Raw genomic sequence first — 12,176 nt, 5'->3', positions numbered from 1 at the left:
AGCCCCCTGGGATGCCTGCTGTGGTTGGTCTTCCACCTCCTCAAAGCCACCTTCCTCCTCTGACTCCTCTTCTTCAGACTCCTCTCCCTGCATTGCCGCAGGTCCAGCATTCGCCGATGACAAGGCTGCTTCTGGTGGTGATAGTGACCACAACTCTTCCTCTTCATGCTCCTCTACGGCCTGATCCAGCACTCTTCGCAGGGCACGCTCCAGAAAAAACGCATATGGGATGAGGTCGATGATGTTGCCTTGGGTTTGACTGACCAGGTTTGTCACCTCCGCAAAAGGACGCATGAGCCTACAGCCATTGTGCATGAGCGTTCAGTAACGCGGCCAAAAAATACCCAGCTCCGCAGAGGCTGTCCTCTTTTTTTTAAATAAAAAAAAATCTGTTCTTAACAGTTTAATCTCTGTTTTGTCCCCTATCAGGGGCCGGTGTATGGAATAGATTTTAGGAACCGGAAGATGGAAAAAGATGCTTGGTCGGTCCTCTTACTTCCAATTTGGGGCACTGCGCATACGCCTTGCAATGTACTGCGCCACCAGATATGAGTAGTGTGTGAAGTAGTACTATTCCTATCAGTTTAATCCCTGTTACGTCCTCTATCAGAAGCCGCTGTATGGAATAGATTTTAGGAACCGGGAGATGGAAAAAGATTGGTTGAATGGTTGGTCCTCCTACTTCCAATTTGGGGCACTGCGGGTGCACCGTGAAATGTACTGTGCCACCAGATATGAGTGGTGTGTTAAGTAGTACTATTCCTATCAGTTTAATCCCTGTTACGTCTCCTATCAGGGGACGTATATAGAATAGATTTTAGACAACCACAAAGAGCTGTCAATAGTTGATACACTCATGACATAAATTTTATTCCTCTATGCGTCAATCTTGGTGTAGTGATGACTGTGCTCGTGCGCACGTTTGGGAGATTGCAGGCGATGGGGTTTTTTCAAAGTCTATGGTCGTGCTGAGGTAGTTCAATGACAGTTAAGTGACCCAGAAAACTGATTCTGCAGTGTGGGCCCATTGTTGGCCTAGTAGGCTTTAATGATCACCTTAGATGATCACAAAGAAAATTAATGTTTTTTCTATGCAAAATTATCCAGCCGATCGCTTTTGGTCTGTTCACAATGAAGCAACAACCTTATTATCTGGGGTGTGCCAACATTGCCATTGCCAACACACTCATAGAGGTGGTCGCTTCATTGTGATACGCAAGCCCCTTTAACACAACAAGGTAACAATCACGAAGGGGAATTGCCACATGTATGTGCCTTTTTTTTTGTTTTGTTTTTGCAGCCACAGTGCAGCACCAGAGGCCAGAAAAATTAGGCATGTACACATGCCTGAAAAAATAGGTATTGTTGCAGCCGCTGCTGTAGCAGCGGCCAGAAAGAATTTATGTTTTCCAGGCAGAAAGTGCACTAAAACATTGCGGCTTGAACCTTAGTTGGTGGCAGATAAGTCACGCAAGTCATCCGGCATGCAGAGATAAAATACAGCAGCGTGTGGACCATTTTTAGCCCAAGGCAGCTCATCTCATCACCAGGCCTTTTTTAGTCAAATGTATCGCCCACTGTCAGTCCCTTTGGGATCCATGCCTCATTCATCTTAATAAAGGTGAGGTAATCTAGACTTTTTTGACCTAGGCGACTTCTCTTCTCAGTGACAATACCTCCTGCTGCACTGAAGGTCCTTTCTGACAGGACACTTGAAGTGGGGCAGGCCAGAAGTTCTATCGCAAATTGGGATAGCTCAGGCCACAGGTCAAGCCTGCACACCCAGTAGTCAAGCGGTTCATCACTCCTCAGAGTGTCGATATCTGCAGTTAAGGCGAGGTAGTCTGCTACCTGTCGGTCGAGTCGTTCTCTGATGGTGGACCCCGAAGGGCTGTGGCGATGCGTAGGACTTAAAAAGCTCTGCATGTCCTCCATCAACAACACGTCTGTAAAGCGTCCTGTCCTTGCTGGCGTGGTCGTAGTAGGAGGAGGATTACTTTCACCTCTTCCCCTGTTAGATTCCCGTTGTGCTGTGACATCACCCTTATACGCTGTCTAAAGCATACTTTTTAATTTATTTTGGAACTGCTGCATCCTTTCCGACTTGCGGTAATTCGGTAACATTTCAGGCACTTTCTGCTTATACCGGGGGTCTAGTAGCATGGCCACCCAGTACAGGTCGTTCTCCTTCAGCCTTTTTATACGAGGGTCCCTCAACAGGCACGACAGCATGAAAGACCCCATTTGCACAAGGTTGGATGCCGAGCTACTCATGTCCCGTTCCTCGTCCTCACTGATCTCACTGAAAGTCTGATCTTCCCCCCAGCCACGTACAACACCACAGGTACCAGATAGGTGACAACGAGCACCCTGGGATGCTTGCTGTGGTTGGTCTTCCTCCTCCTCCTCAAAGCCACATTCCTCCTCTGACTCCTCTTCCTCATACTCCTCTTCCAGCGTTGCCGCAGGTCCAGCAAGCGATGCTGATAAGGCTGTTTCTGGTGGTGATGGTGACCACAACTCTTCCTCTTCCTCTTCACGCTCATCTACGGCCTGATCCTGCACTCTTTGCAGGGCACGCTCCAGGAAGAAAACAAATGGGATGATGTCGCTGATGGTGCCTTCGGTGTGACTGACTAGGTTTGTCACCTCCTCAAAAGGACGCATGAGCCTACAGGCATTGCGCATGAGCGTCCAGTAACGTGGCAAATAAATTCCCAGCTCCGCAGAGGCTGTCCTAGCACCCCGGTCATACAAATACTCGTTGACAGATTTTTCTTGTTGGAGCAGGCGGTCGAACATTAGGAGTGTTGAATTCCAACGTGTCGGGCTGTCAAAAATCAAGCGCCTCACTGGCATGTTGTTTCGCCGCTGGATATCTGAAAAGTGCGCCATGGCCGTGTAGGAATGCCTGAAATGGCCACACACCTTCCTGGCCTGCTTGAGGACGTCCTGTAAGCCTGGGTACTTATGCACAAAGCGTTGCACAATCAGATTCAACACATGTGCCATGCACGGCACATGTGTCAACTTGCCCAAATTCAATGCCGCCAACAAATTGCTTCCATTGTCACTCACCACTTTGCTAATCTCCAGTTGGTGCGGAGTCAGCCACTGATCCACCTGTGCGTTCAGGGTGGACAGGAGTGCTGGTCCGGTGTGACTCTCTGCTTTCAGGCAAGCCAACCCCAAGACAGCGTGACACTGTCGTATCCAGGATGTGGAATAGCCCCTGGGGAGCTGGGGGGATGCAGTTGATGTGGAGCAAGACGCAGCAGCAGAAGAGGACTCAGCCGAGGAGGTTAGCGAAGAGGATGGAGTAGGAGGAGTAGAGGAGGTAGCAGCAGGCCTGCCTGCCTGCAAGTCGTGGCGGTGTCACCAACTCCTCTGCAGAGCCACGCATTACATGCTTGGCAGCCATCAGCAGGTTTACTCAATGCGCAGTGTAGGTGATATACCTGCCCTGACCGTGCTTTGCAGACCAGGTATCAGTGGTCAGATGGACCCTTGCCCCAACACTGTGTGCCAGACATGCCATGACTTCCTTTTGCACAATTGAGTACAGGTTGGGGATTGCCTTTTGTGCAAAGAAATTTTGGCCGGGTGCCTTCCACTGCGGTGTCCCAATAGCTACAAATTTTTGGAAGGCCTCAAACTCCACCAGCTTGTATGGTAAAAGCTGGTGGGCTAAGAGTTCCGACAAGCCAGCTGTCAGATGCCGGGCAAGGGGGTGACTTTGTGACATTGGCTTCTTACACTCAAACATGTCCTTGACAGACACCTGACTGTGGGCAGATGAGCAGGAACTGCGAGAGACGGAGTGGCGTATGGTTGAGAGGGGGCAAGGAGGACAGCAGTGGTTGACATGGCTGAAGATGCTGGACCAGGAGGAGGATGTCGGCTTTGAGTTTGTGTGCTGCTTGTACTCATGTGTTGATCCCATAGGCGTTTGTGATTTGAGATCATGTGCCTTCGCAAAGCAGTTGTACCTAGGTCGGTGTTGGACTTCCCACGACTCAGTTTCTTTTGGCACAGGTTGCAAATAGCATCGCTGTTATCAGAGGCAGACACACAAAAAAAATTCCACACTGCTGATCTCTGCAATGACGCCATTCTGGTGGTGGCAACAGCATGCGTTGATTGGCGTGCTGTCTGGCTGACCCCGGGTGCCGATGCATGCTGTCTGACTGTGCCACTACCTCCCCCTGCTTCCAACTCGTCTCCTCCTCCTCTCTGTCTCCCCATCTGAACTTTCCCCCTGTTCTTCTTCTCTTCGAGCGGGCACCCACGTGACATCCATGGACACATTGTCATCATCAACCGCTTCACTTGTATCTGACAACTCAGCAAAGGAAGCAGCAGCGGGTACAACATCATCATCACACCGTACGTCCATGTGTGTAATGCTGCCTGACTGAGACATATCCCTGCTATCTACATCCTCTGGCAATAATGGTTGCGCATCACTAATTTCTTCCAACTGATGTGTAAATAACTCCTCTGACAGATCAAGTGAAGCAGCTGTGGTGCTAGTGTTGGTGGTGGCGGTAGACGGGCGAGTGGTAACTTGAGAGGTGCCCGAAGCTGAGCTGGAGGAGGATGGTGCGTCAAGGTTCAGAGCGGAAGCTGTAGAAGATTGGGTGTCCTGTGTTAGCCAGTCAACTATGTCCTCAGAACTTTTTGAGTTCAGGGTACGTGGCCTCTGAACACTGGGCATTATTCTAGGGCCAAAGGGAATCACAGCACCACGACCACGACGGCCCCTGCGGGGTGGCCTGCCTCTGCCTGTCATTTTTTTTAGATTAGTTTAGTTGTACTATGCGTGCAAGCTACTGTGACACCAGATATGAGTGGCACTGTGCACTGGCAGAAGTTGGCAGAGTAGACGCCGTAGGCCTGACACACACGCTTGCAGACAACTAATTGCTATTCAATCTATTACAGTCAAAATTGTTTTTTTTATTTTTAAATGTAATCTACTGTGACACCAGATATGAGTTGCACTGGTGTGACACTGGGCACTTGCAGGGCCTGAAACACACACACGTGCAGGCAACTGACTGCTATTATTTTACAATCAAAATATATATATTTTTTTAAATGTAATCTACTGTGACACCAGATATGAGTTGCACTGATGTGACACTGTGCACTTGCAGGGCCTGAAACACACACACGTGCAGGCAACTGACTGCTATTATTTTACAGTCAAAATTATTATTTTTTTAAAATGTATTCTACTGTGACACCAGATATGAGTTGCGCTGGTGACACTATGCACTTGCAGGGCCTGAAACACACACGCGTGCAGGCAACTGACTGCTATTATTTTAAAGTCAAAATTGTTGTATTTTTTTAAAATGTAATCTACTGTGACACCAGATATGAGTTGCACTGGTGTGACAATGGGCACTTGCAGGGCCTGAAACACACACACGTGCAGGCAACTGACTGCCATTATTTTACAGTAAAAAAAAATAATATTTTTTAAATGTAATCTACTGTGCCACCAGATATGAGTTGCACTGGTGTGACACTATGCACTTGCAGGGCCTGAAACACACACGCGTGCAGGCAACTGACTGCCATTATTTTACAGTCCAAATTCTTATTATTTTTTAAATGTAATCTACTGTGACACCAGATATGAGTTGCGCTGGTGACACTATGCACTTGCAGGGCCTGAAACACACACACACACACACACACACACACACACACACACGTGCAGGCAACTGACTGCTATTATTTTACAGTCAAAATTTTTATTTAAAAAAAAATGTAATCTACTGTTACACCAGATATGAGTTGCACTGGTGTGACACTGTGCACTTGCAGGGCCTGAAACACACACACGCGTGCAGGCAACTAACTGCTATTATTTTACAGTCAAAAATATTATTTTTTTAAAAGTAATCTACTGTGACACCAGATATGAGTTGCGCTGGTGACACTATGCACTTGCAGGGTCTGAAACACACACGCGTGCAGGCAAATGACTGCTAATATTTTACAGTCAAAATTGTTGTTTTTTTTAAAATGTAATCTACTGTGACACCAGATATGAGTGGTGGCACTGGGCAAGTGGGCAAAGTATATGCTGTGAGCCTGACACACATGCTGGCAGACAACTGCAATTAGATTACACAGGAAAAAAATAAAAAAAAGCAGACTGATGTTCTAGCCCTAAAAAGGGCTTTTTGGGGTGCTGTCCTTACAGCAGAGATCAGATGAGTCTTTCAGGACTGTAGTGGACACTGAATACACTAGCCTAGCTATCGATTTCCCTATTAAATCAGCAGCAGCTACACTGTCCCTCCTCTCACTAAGAATGCAGCTTCCGAATGAATCTAAAATGGATGCTGTCCAGAAGGTGGGAGGGTCTGGGAGGAAGGGTATGATGCTGATTGGCTGGAATGTGTCTGCTGACTGTGAGGTACAGGGTCAAAGTTTACTCAATGATGACGAATAGGGGGCGGACCGAACATCGCATATGTTCGCCCGCCGCGGCAAACGCGAACAAGCTATGTTCGCCGGGAACTGTTCACCGGCGAATAGTTCGGGACATCTCTAATTATTAAGACAGACTGGGGGAATTTTTAGTTCTGGGGCACTATAGGGGCATTATTATTACTAGGGAAACAATAGCTGCCATTATTAATACTGGGGCAATATACTGGGAGCTCTATGGGGCTATTATCACTTGGGGGATGATAGTGGGCATTAGTATTGCTGGAGGTTCTATAGGAGCACTATTAATACTTGCCACTTTTTATTACTGAGGGCATTATAGGGGATATCATCACTGGGGACATAATAGGAGACATTACTATTATTATATTTGGGGTATTATTAATACTTGGACATTTTTAACAAAGGGGCACTAGGGGGCATTACTATTGTATTATAATTGCTGGAAGCACTATAAAGACAGATTTTTTAATACTGGGGACATATTTAATACTTCAGTATTTATAATACTGGGTTTATATTTAATACTGGCCACTATGGGGGCATTATAATTACTGGGGGAACAATAGTGGGCATTATTATTGCTGGAATGGTAGTGAAAGCGAGCACTCACTCTATGGCATTGCTCAGATAAATTTAATATAATCCTTCAGTAAAATAATACATATAAAATATACAGTGCTTTAAAATACAATCAATATAAAATACAAATTAGCATAAAACTAAATGGTCGACCATAAAAATGACACTATTGAGATGGCAGCAAATATCATTCAATATCAACAATAGAGGTAATAGCAGCCACCTTTTGCTTTGATTACTGCTTTGCACACTCTTGGCATTCTCTTGATGAGATTCAAGAGGTAGTCCCCTGAAATGGTTTTCACTTCACAGGTGTGCCCTGTCAGGTTTAATAAGTGGGATTTCTTGCCTTATAAATGGGGTCGGGACCATCAGTTGCGTTGAGGAGAAGTCAGGTGGATACACAGCTGATAGTCCTACTGAATAGACTGTTAGAATTTGTATTATGGCAAGAAAAAAGCAGCTAAGTAAACAAAAACGAGTGGCCATCATTACTTTAAGAAATGAAGGTCAGTCAGTCAGCCGAAAAATTGGGAAAACTTTGAAAGGAAGGGCTATTTGACCATGAAGGAGAGTGATGGGGTGCTGCGCCAGATGACCTGGCCTCCACAGTCACCGGACCTGAACCCAATCGAGATGGTTTGGGATGAGCTGGACCGCAGAGTGAAGGCAAAAGGGCCAACAAGTGCTAAGCATCTCTGGGAACTCCTTCAAGACTGTTGGAAGACCATTTCAGGGGACTACCTCTTGAAGCTCATCAAGAGAATGCCAAGAGTGTGCAAAGCAGTAATCAAAGCAAAAGGTGGCTACTTTGAAGAACCTAGAATATGACATATTTTCAGTTGTTTCACACTTGTTTGTTATGTATATAATTCCACATGTGTTAATTCATAGTTTTGATGCCTTCATAGTCATGAAAATAAAGAAAACTCTTTGAATGAGAAGGTGTGTCCAAACTTTTGGTCTGTACTGTATATCTTATATATTTTATATTTATTCTATGCTGCTGAATATTTATATGAATTTATACGAATTATATTTTATATCATGTTTTTATCGAATTTTATGATATTTGCAACATTGTATTGAGTTTTTTTATGACATATAGAGATAGACCGCAATGAATAAGATTGAAAAAAAGAAAAAACACACCAAAAGGGAAAAAAACGCAATAAAAACAAAAATAAAAATCGCCAATTACAACCCAATTCCGGATCATACTACCGCAACTTACAGAGGACTTCAAAAATGCTTAAAAAGGAGGAGGTTAGGAGTGCCGGATATGACCACTGAGGAAAGGATGTGGAATCATCCCGAAACGCGTCTGGGATATCAGACACTCTGCTGAAACCTCTGTTGAATCTTTGCATGGCCATGCTATAAAGAAACAAGTTTATCAAACTGAATAAGGAAACTCATTGACAATCGAATCGAGCTAAACATCTGAGTGAGTACAGAGACCGGACGGAAGTCCCACTGATAGTATCGCGAGATTGGGCGAGATTGTTAGAGTCTGCAAGCTGTGAGGACGGAGCGGCGTCTCCAGCGTATCATCTGGACTTAGCCAAGGAAGAGATCTCTAAACAAACACTACAGGAGGTAAGACATCTCTCTCCCCAACCAGCAAAGGCCATCCTCTATACAGAGGTAAGTGCCTGGCCGTTATTAGAGACTTCCTATATAATCCAATTGCCTAACAGCCGAATATAGACTACAGCTATGGCGTTCTACGTGGATAACTTTATGGGTTGATTCATTGATCCGGATGCCCTTACTTGTTAGAGGAAGTGTTACAAGTATATCAGCGTGCACCAATGTGCAGGGATCCTAATAGGTGTCCCCTTCTTTTTGACACACTTTTTCTTTTTGATACACTGTCTTATAATTATCCACTACCGTTTATTGTTTTTTCATATTTTAAGGACACTATCACATGTGCACAATCCTGAATCCAGGACACAACTTTCCTATTTAATTTTTGGAACACAAATTTTTGTCACTCCAGGACACCACTGAGAACTCTCCACGTTACAATTACGTACAGCTGCTATTACTTCTATTGTTGATATTGAATGATATTTGCTGCCATCTCAATAGTGTCATTTTTATGGTCGACCATTTAGTTTTATGCTAATTTGTATTTTATATTGATTGTATTTTAAAGCACTGTATATTTTATATGTATTATTTTACTGAAGGATTATATTAAATTTATCTGAGCAATGCCATAGAGTGAGTGCTCGCTTTCACTACCATTTCTATAATTTTCTATATACCTATTACATTGAGGTAGGGTGTCCTCAATTTTAGTTTGTAGCACCGTACCACCCGCCATCAGCAGTGAGCCACTTCATTCAATTTACTATTTTGCATTATTATTGCTGGACATGCTGTAGGGGCATTATTAATACTTGGGGCACTATAGGAACAGTATTAGTACTGAGGGCATTATAGTGGGCAATAATACTGGGCTAATGATGGGGGCATTATTAATACAGAGGGTACTATAGGGGCATTACTATTACTGGAGGTGTTATTACTACAGGAGGGACAAAATATTTTTAGGGGCATTGAAGAGCACAGTGGCACAGTGTTTAGGTACATAGGATGGCACTGTTGGGGCATAACATGGGGAGCATGATGGAAAAGTAAGAAATCTAAAATGTCTGTTTAACCCATTCAGTACCCAGCCACTTTTCACCTTAAATCCCAGGCCACTTTTTGCAAATCAATCATAATAACTCAGAAATGTTTTTACTTATTCAAGCCATTCTGAGATTGTTTTTTCATGACACATTGTACTTCATGTTAGTGAAAAATTTGAGTCAATATGTTTTACTTTTATTTACAAAAAATCCCAAATTTACTAAAAATGTTTTTTTTTTGTAAATAAATAAAAAATCGCAATTTTTGAAACTTGAATTTCTCTGCTACTAAGGCCTCTTTCACATTGGCGTGTGCGCCCCGTTGCTGTATTGTGGCCCGCAAAATGCGGGCCGCAATGCACGAGCACAGTCCGTGGGGCAGCCGCAGCCTGCCGTTCCGCAAAAAGATAGGACATGTTATATCTTTTTGCGGAACGGAAGTCTGTTCCTCACAATTCCACATCTCCGGATTTGCAGACCCATTGAAGTGAATGGGTCCGCATCCATGATGCGGAATGCCCATGGAACGGCACCCGTGTATTGCGGATCCGCAAATGCAGTCCGCAATCCGGCAACGGGGCGCACACGCCAGTGTGAAAGAGGCCTAAGGCAGATAGTGATACCTCATGACATTTTTATTACTTTACATTTTGCATATGTCTACTTTATATTAGCATCATTTTGTAAATTACATTTTATTTTTTTAGAACATTAGAAGGCTTAGAATTTTAGAAGAAATTCTTAACATTTTTAAGAAAATTTCCAAAACTCACCTTTTTAAGGACCAGTTCAGTTATGAAGTCACTTTGTGGGATTTACATAGTAGAAACCACCCATAAATGATTCTATTTTAGAAATTACACCCCTTTTGATCGCTTGTGTTATTACACTTTTTGTTAGGCAAGGTGACTGAAAAATGGCTGTTTGGCACAGTTTTACCTCATTCATGCAACGGGGTGGATCATGTGATATTTTTATAGAGCCGGTTGTTACTGACACAGTGATACCTAATATGTCTGTTTTTCTATTTTTTTTCTTCTAGTTTTTACAATTTTATATGTCTTTATTATGGGAAAGGGGTGTTTAATACACCATCATCGGTGTATTCACTGATGCTGGCATATACAGAAGGGGCTCGGCTGTCAGCAACAACACCTGCACCCACCCAATCAGAGCACTGTACATGTATGGTGCTGGGACTTAAGGGTTTTGCCACTTCAGCAAATAGCATTTATTATGCAGAGAAAGTTTCTACGGTTTACGAACACCCTGCAGTCCAGCAGCATTGCTGTGCTTAAACACTATAGAAAAAGTACCAGCCTACGTGAGCTCTCACGGTCCCGGCCACCAGAGACGCTGACCTTTTTTAGTGTGCAAGAACGAGCACCACTGATGGATTACTGGGCGGTTGTAGCCATGGAAATGAGCTCTTTAAGACCGCCCCCGGTCAACTATCAGTGACTGAGAGCTATGTACATATGTATACACACTTAGGCCTCATGCACATGAACGTATTTTCGGTTTGCATTTTTAGGTATTTTTGGACCCATTCATTTCTATGGAGCTGCAAAAAAATGTGGACAGCACAAAGACACGAATGTTATATGTGTGCTGTCCGCATCCATTTATCATGTAGAGAAAATTAACACAAGGCACTTAGTAATGTATTGTGATTGTCCATATTGCTTCCTATGTTGTCATGGCTCATTTTTCAATCACATTATTCTTGTTTCAATGGTTACAACCACCCTGTAATCCATCAGTGGTGGTCGTGCTTGCACACCATAAGTAAAAATGCCAGCCTCTCTGGTGGCCTGGACCGTGGGAGTTCACGTAAGCTGGTACTTTTTTTTATAGTGTGCAATCACGGCCATACTGCTGGACTGCAGGGTGGTCGTAACCATGGAAACTTTCTCTGCATAATAAATGGTATTTGCTGATTTGCTGAAGTGACAAAACCCCTTTAAGTTATGTTTTGCAGTCCCATATCCTACAGGTTAGCAAACTCTGCAGAGATGAGACATGGCTAAAATAAGTTGTCATGGCTGCCTGGTCCAAATGGAGAAGATGAGGAAAGAGAATATCCACCTTAGTGGAGATATCACTGGATGTAAGAGCTACGTATGTCCAGACAACATGCTGAAGGTAGGGATGGCTCAATGCTGTGACTCGCATCTCACCTCCTCCATATCTGTAACGGACCGTTCAGCACACAACTCCGTTCCGGCGATATTCTCCTTTCCATGCACAGGCAGCTACTGCAAGCACCAGTCTGCCGAACTGCAAACTACACGAACACTGGAAACCGCGGAACAGGAAAAGCATACAATCGGCTTACACTCCTGGCAATCAGCACACAATCCAATTCCCCCAATAACGAGACGGCACTTCGTTTTGAGGTCAAGCAGAACTGACTGTACTTCAAGTACAGCCTCTTTTATTCATAAACCACAACCATAGTACTGCCCACAGGGTTTT

General features: G+C 44.2%; 1 pseudogene; it reads left to right on the top strand.

The window, feature by feature from the left end:
* Nucleotides 1-362: 362 nt before the first annotated feature.
* Nucleotides 363-540, top strand: LOC121000113 (annotated as a pseudogene).
* Nucleotides 541-12,176: the final 11,636 nt, after the last annotated feature.

Source organism: Bufo bufo, chromosome 4 (assembly GCF_905171765.1).
Source record: "Bufo bufo chromosome 4, aBufBuf1.1, whole genome shotgun sequence".
Lineage (NCBI taxonomy): Eukaryota > Metazoa > Chordata > Amphibia > Anura > Bufonidae > Bufo > Bufo bufo.
This window is presented reverse-complemented; position numbering and strand designations above follow the sequence as displayed.